Below are 7500 nucleotides of genomic sequence, written 5' to 3'. Positions count from 1 at the left end.
GGTGCTTCTCTGACTGCGCCATATCGATGATGTGCAAGGATGTCGTTGTGACGTGCCGGAGTAAGACAGTGTACGTAATGCTTGTGACACAGCTGCTCAGGTTAGTATTCTTAAACAGTTCCGACTCTCACATCAACTATTTCCAATGGCCAAAAATGAGATCAGTCGGGTTCTAATGAGTGTTTTTGTAGGTTCATGCCACAGAAGAAGGGTCAAACTACCACTAGGGTCAATAAATTACCCCTGGAAATGCCCGAAACTCCTACGAAAGCCTTGTCAAATGTGTGTGCTGGGGCGCCGGAGTGTTTAAGAATACGACCCTGAAGTCAGTACTCGCCTTGTAACTGTGACGGTGATGATGTACTGTGTCTGCTGTGAGGGTGTGATGCACGTGACTGTTCTAATGCTGCAGCGTGTATGCTGCAGCGTGTTCACTGGTCGCTCGCTTTGTTATGTTGATTAAACGTGACTATCTACTGTGTGTGTGTGTGTGTGTGTGTGTGTGTGTGTGTGTGTGTGTGTGTGTGTGTTATTTTTTGTCTGAAAATTAACTCGAAAAATAGTATATATATTCTCCTCGTAAACACTATTAATTTTCTATACGAGGTCATGTTTTCGCGGATCTTTTTCACCCCAACAAAATACGGATCACGAATATGTGGTTTGGCTCGCCAACACAAACATTGTCAGTAGCCTATGGAGAAGAGGCTGCCGTGCCCCTACTCTTCAATGGGGAACAGCGATTGTTTATCCTGTAGACTACACTAGAGACAGCCAACTTCGATGATAGAAAAAAAATACCCTGCTCATTAATATTTTTGCCGATAAGTCACAGATTCCAAAATAGGTCAGAAATTGAGTATGAAAAACGTTCAATTGATTTTTTTAACTCAACTTATGTTCCAGCTCATTGACTTGGAACTCTATAATTGGATTGATAATGTCTCGTCTAAGTGGAAAATTGTGTTGAAACCAGCTTCCCTTATCTTTAGAAAAACACAAATGATTACCGAATTTTCTTTTCGTTTTACATATTCTTTTAAACTTCCTGGCACCGATGACAAGAAAATAAAAATAAAAAGTTATTTGAATATCGTCCACATTGGCAGTTTTAAGTTAAAAGAAAAATATTTGGACATTTTCTATGATCGTTTTTCTGCTCTGTTTTGAAATATGACTCTCAATATAAATAATAAACGAACATGGTTTATTTTTGCCTTCCATCGAATTTTACTGTAACTAGTGGAAAGCACACACGAAATATACAAATTGTAGCAGTTGACGGGACGACGACTAGCTGGGGAAGGGAGAGGCATTGAAGCTGGCGGTGAGTGGCGCCAGTACCAACCCGCGACTGACCACTCGAGGAAAATTATGCAGTTGAGACACCAAGAAAAACGCGGCGAGAGACAAAGAAAATCATATATGCGTTAAGGGGAGACGATGTAAAAGTGGGCAACCGTGAGATGGAAGTGTTGGGGGTGCTGGGGGGTTTTTTTTTCTTTTTTTTTTTCTTTTTTTTTTTTTTGCGAGGGTGCGGGAAAGAGAAACAAAGAACACAAGGGCTTTAAATCTGATTATTTTCATCTTTGGGCGAATAACTAGAGGGCAAACACACACACACACACACACACACACACACACACACACACACACACACACACACACACACACACACTTGCTTACTGCTTATGGTTGTCCGTCGATTTCGACGATGACGTCACTTCAAGCCCATTTAAGGGTAGGACGCGTAGTGATACCTGCACATATGATGGTTAAAGTGGGAGAAGGGCGTGCATTTCTCAGCCCACTATCTTGGCATTCCACAGTTGGGCTGGTGGCAAGGTGGAGTCCAGGACGGCCAGCTACTATGGGATGTTGCAGGAGACTGCCGAGTCGTTGCGCCATGAACGCTCGCCTTATGCGGGTCGCCACAGCAGATTTTTCCTTCGTGGTTGACTCCCGTAGTCTTAGTCCAGCCAAGGACACCCACAAGACAGTGTGGCAGGAGTTGGTGAAGGACCTGGGTGTATCCACACGTCAGTGGTCCATGGTCCAGCACCTCTGGGGCCTCCTGCTGCTCAGAGATCCTCTGCCGGTTTAGCCTGGAGCCGCAAGACTACCAGTTACCGTGCGTGGTCACGTGGAGGCACAGCAGAGGTCTTGGCGATGGAGAGGCTATGTACTGGCAGGGGGAGACTTTCGCACTCGGCTCCCCGGTTCGCACAGGGCTTGCCAGCGGTGGCAGCTGAAAGCGAGAGAGCATTCAAAGCAGGCAGCTTACGCTAGCTTATAGCTACCACACTAGACGCGTCACATCGTCCTGTGTGCTCACACACACACACACACACACACACACACACACACACACACACACACACACACACACACACACGCATACACACACACACACACATTTTGTTTTTTTCAACATTTTTATCCCTGGATAATGCTCGAATTATGGAAGGGGTAAAGGGGGAGGGAAGGGGAAGGGGAGGGGGTGGGTAGGAGAGGAAGAGGAAGAGGAACCGCTAATGTGTGACTGCTCGTGGAAATGCATATTCGAGAGAGAGAGAGAGAGAGAGAGAGAGAGAGAGAGAGAGAATAGCGTCAGACCGGACTTCCAATAAAATCAGATGAGGCACCATTCTGGATCGCGTGATGGGTGGCAACATTAGACGCGCATGGGACGGAGGGATGGGAGGGGGAGGGAGAGAGGGGGGAGGGGACGGGAGAGGAAGACGGAAAAGGAAGAGGGAGGTAGATGATAGACGAAAGGAAAAGGGGGGCAAGAGGGAGGCGGAGAAGAATAGAGGAGGAAGACAAACTGGAGAAGGACGGCGGTACTTCTACACGGCCATGATCGAGGTGGGGGAAGGGAAGAGGAGGAGGAGTAAGGGAAATGAGGGGGGGTGGGGTGAGGGGGTGACTGCTTTGTTCTCGGATTCTGGATCATTTTGATGCTGTTGTTTGTGTCTCCTTAGTGCTGCTGTTCGACTTTGATGGTTATTATTATTGTTATTCTTATTTTTTATTATTGTTACTGTTATTATTTGTTTTTTTTATTATTATTATTATTCCTATTATTTATACAACTACTACTACTACGGCAATTGCTATTCCTACTACTACTACTACTACAACTACTACTACTACTACTGATAAACTTCATACTCATGAGGAACGCAACAATTTAGTAACTAGATAACAAATAACTATGGACATCCGCCAGTCAGTACGTCATCAGTCAAACCTCAACGTACCCACCACTCCACGCCTCAGACATAGACTCTCGCATTCCGCCTCTTCCCTCCTTCAGCCCCCATCATGCAGCACGCCGTTTACGAGTCTGCCAGCGCCCGTCACCCGTCAGGCTCTAGATGGCCAGTTAAATGACTCGGTGGGTCCGTCAAGGCGACACATAGTAATCACCAGCGAGGCCTCACATGACACCGGCCCATCACCGCCATGTCACCGCCACGTCACGCTCTCAAGGGCTTCACGTCTGGGTTAACGCCCCTAAAGATGAGCTCCTCAGCCACTCATTCACTTACCCGGGAGATACTCTTAAGGGGATGGCTTCAGTGGGTGTCGGGGTGCCACTAATCGGGAGGCTCTGTTGCACACACCTAGTTGCAGTCCAAGATCTTTTTTTATAGAATTCACGGCAGAGACAGGTGTAGAGATTAAATTTGACTCCTTGCCTGGGAATGGCGGTAAAGGCTTTCGTTATGCAGGGGACTATGAAGGTATGATGAAAATGATGATGATGCACGTAAGTAGGGGTTGACCTTTTCAATTTTATGAAGGAATATAGACATTAAGTAGAGATTTCAGGCACGTCGGCCATTTCAAGTTTCACCTTTGACAGTAAAAATAGTAACTTCAGAAATTTTCTCTTCTCGTCTCTCATTCCCCCCCACCCCACCCCACCCCACCCGACACACCAGCCTGCCTCCCTTCCTGTCGGGTCGTACTTCCTCCGGAGGGGGAATATATTATTAAAACCATAAAGTTTGTACGCTTCGTGGATGTTGAAAAATAAAGTAATAAACTTGTATCAGATTATAACATGAAAATAATAATAGTTTTGACGAATGTGTTGCGTTTTCTGCTGTAGTGAATCTTTGGGTCGCTCACTCACTCACTCACAACACACACACACACACACACACACACACACACACACACACACACACACACACACACACACACACACACACACACACGCAAAGCCACTTAAGCAAGCAAACAAGCAGATTGACAGACAGAGGAGAGGAAGAGATAATTGATCAAATAAAGAGAGACAGGGAGAGGTAAATCATTTTGGCAGTGATCACGTATTTTGAAAGGAAGCAAAATCGACAAGTGATTCTGAATTTATTGGAGATATCCTCAGAAAAAAAGCGAATAAGAGGGACGATGGTAGAAAGGAGACAAGGTGAAAGGGATCAGTGAGGAAGGGATACAAGGGAGAGAGACGGGAAGGAAGGAGAAAAGGGGAGAGAGGGAATGAACGTATGGCAATGGAAAAGGATTTGTATGAAAGGAAATATTTATATCTCCTCCCTCCCAAAAGCGCGCGCGCACACGCACACGCGCGCACACGCGCGCGCGCACACACACACACACACACACACACACACACACACACACACACACACACACACACACACACACACACACACACACACACACACACACACACACACACACACACACACACACACCACCCCTTTAAAGCGACTGAGTTGCAGTCATTAAACATAATTATGTGATTAGCGTAACATGGTTTCTTTTTCGCCCTAATTTAAGGTGCAGCTCTTCGTTGTTTGGGCGAGCACTCTGCCGCTGTGTGGGTATTGATGGCGCCGCTACACGGGAATAGCGAGGAATAACTCTCAATACCATCACACGCGGGAATATCGTCCAAAAGCGTGACAGAGTGCTTTACTGACCCTTAAAATTTCCTCGACCCAAAGAAAGGGAGTGACTGAATGCTTTACGGAGTCTGCCCTCGATCAGGGCCGAGCGTATGACAGAATGCTTCAGCGTGCCTGAGCATTTCCTGGTCCAAAAACAAGGAATAACAGATGGCTTGACCTTTAGGAGTGTACGACCGAACATAAAAATGTCCGTAAGTCGACATCATTTACGGAAGGGAGGTTCGGTGGTAGACCTCCGAGCTTTACGAGCTTTTGTCTTGGAAATATGGCAGACAGAGGACCAGACGAAGATATTTAACTAGAACATACTTCACGGCTGCTACCATTAACAATATTCGTCTGCGTCAGTTACGTGCTGGGGTTGTCCAAGACTTCCCTAAGTAGACCCAACCGACGTTGTAAACAGCACCAAAAAAATGACCGAGGCAAGATGGGCTACTTCAGACAAAGGTGGAAGACGTTGGGGAAGGCCTCAGTCCTACAGTGGACTAGCAATGTCGGATAAATTTATATATATGGTAACATAAGCATAAACAAGTTAAAGGTAAAATGATTGCGATAAATTAATTGTTTCTGGTTATCAGAATGCTGCTTGGAATGTAATTGGATTTAACTAACGCTGCTAAGATATGTACAAAATTCGGATGAATTGTCTTGTTGGGTTATATTATTCCTGTCTTTTCAACACACAGAGAGAGAGAGAGAGATAGAGCGAGCGAGAGAGCTTGTTGAGGGAAAAAACGGTATGAAAAATGATGGCATGTAAAAATTGCAATAAATGCCAGACACGACAGGTGAAGACGAAGGAGGCGAGGCGGGGAGAGGGCGAGGAGCGGAGCCCGAGGAGGAAGGCTCTTGAAAGGCGAGACCCAAAAATATACATTGAGAAGGACAAGAGAATCTCGGAAAAGCGAAAAGAGGAAGAAGGAATGCTCGTGTGGGTGTGTGTGTTTGTGTTTGTGTGTGTTTGTGTGTGTGTGATTTTCGAGTGAATCTTTCTTTTAATCTTATACCAGTAGGAAGGAGGAAAGCAGAAAGCAGAGAAAATGGAAGTGAGAAAATGTGCAATTGCTGAAATTCTAGAGCCTCGCTACATTCTCTCTCTCTCTCTCTCTCTCTCTCTCTCTCTCTCTCTCTCTCTCTCTCTCTCTCTCTCTCTCTCTCTCTCTCTCTCTCTCTCTCTCTCTCTCTCGGTTGAAAAGACAGGAATAATATAACTTTTTTTCCGGCGTATATATTATATGCACAAAACCATCATGGAACATTTAAGAAAAAACGCCTTATTTCCAGAATGGTATTTGTCGTAATTATATAATTCTCTTTGAAATTGTTGAAAATCCTGCGCCTGCTTCCGCTTATCCCGGAACTGTATTTGTTTTCGTCAAGCTTCCATTTATTTTCAGTGTTTTTCTTATTTTGTTTGTTCTAGTTATTCTATTATGATGATTGTTTATTGTGTGTGTGTGTGTGTGTGTGTGTGTGTGTGTGTGTGTGTGTGTCTGTCTTTTTCAGTGTCTATTTGCATGTGTTTCTTTGTTTATTTATGGCTATGTTTGTCTGTCTGCCTGTCTGTCTGCCTCTGTCTTCTGCCTGTCTGTCTGCCTCTGTCTTCTGTCTGTCTGTCTGCCTCTGTCTTCTGTCTGTCTGTCTGCCTCTGTCTTCTGTCTGTCTGTCTGCCTCTGTCTTCTGTCTGTCTGTCTGCCTCTGTCTTCTGTCTGTCTGTCTGCCTCTGTCTTCTGTCTGTCTGTCTGCCTCTGTCTTCTGTCTGTCTGTCTGCCTCTGTCTTCTGTCTGTCTGTCTGCCTCTGTCTTCTGTCTGTCTGTCTGCCTCTGTCTTCTGTCTGTCTGTCTGCCTCTGTCTTCTGTCTGTCTGTCTGCCTCTGTCTTCTGTCTGTCTGTCTGCCTCTGTCTTTTGTCTGTCTGTCTGCCTCTGTCTTTTGTCTGTCTGTCTGCCTCTGTCTTTTGTCTGTCTGTCTGCCTCTGTCTTCTATCTGTCTGTCTGCCTCTGTCTTCTGTCTGTCTGTCTGCCTCTGTCTTCTGTCTGTCTGTCTGTCTGCCTCTGTCTTCTGTCTGTCTGTCTGTCTGCCTCTGTCTTCTGTCTGTCTGTCTGTCTGCCTCTGTCTTCTGTCTGTCTGTCTGTCTGCCTCTGTCTTCTGTCTGTCTGTCTGTCTGCCTCTGTCTTTTGTCTGTCTGTCTGCCTCTGTCTTCTATCTGTCTGTCTGCCTCTGTCTTCTGTCTGTCTGTCTGTCTGCCTCTGTCTTCTGTCTGTCTGTCTGTCTGCCTCTGTCTTCTGTCTGTCTGTCTGTCTGCCTCTGTCTTCTGTCTGTCTGCCTCTGTCTTCTGTCTGTCTGTCTGTCTGCCTCTGTCTTCTGTCTGTGTCTGTCTGCCTCTGTCTTCTGTCTGTCTGTCTGTCTGCCTCTGTCTTCTGTCTGTCTGTCTGTCTGCCTCTGTCTGCTGTCTGTCTGCCTCTGTCTGTCTGTCTGCCTCTGTCTGCTGTCTGTCTGTCTGTCTGCCTCTGTCTTCTGTCTGTCTGTCTGTCTGCCTCTGTCTTCTGT

The 7500-nt window shown here is 46.0% G+C and overlaps 1 protein-coding gene across 2 annotated transcripts in view; it reads left to right on the top strand.

The window, feature by feature from the left end:
• LOC127007360 (carbohydrate sulfotransferase 11-like) overlaps positions 1–7500 on the top strand; it is a 194791-nt gene that overhangs the window by 57123 nt on the left and 130168 nt on the right. The window lies entirely within an intron of this gene.

The sequence above is a fragment of the Eriocheir sinensis genome, chromosome 35, assembly GCF_024679095.1.
Source record: "Eriocheir sinensis breed Jianghai 21 chromosome 35, ASM2467909v1, whole genome shotgun sequence".
NCBI classification, from domain to species: Eukaryota; Metazoa; Arthropoda; class Malacostraca; order Decapoda; family Varunidae; genus Eriocheir; species Eriocheir sinensis.
The sequence above is the reverse complement of the archived record's forward strand: the minus strand, read 5'-3'. Positions and strand labels throughout refer to the sequence as shown.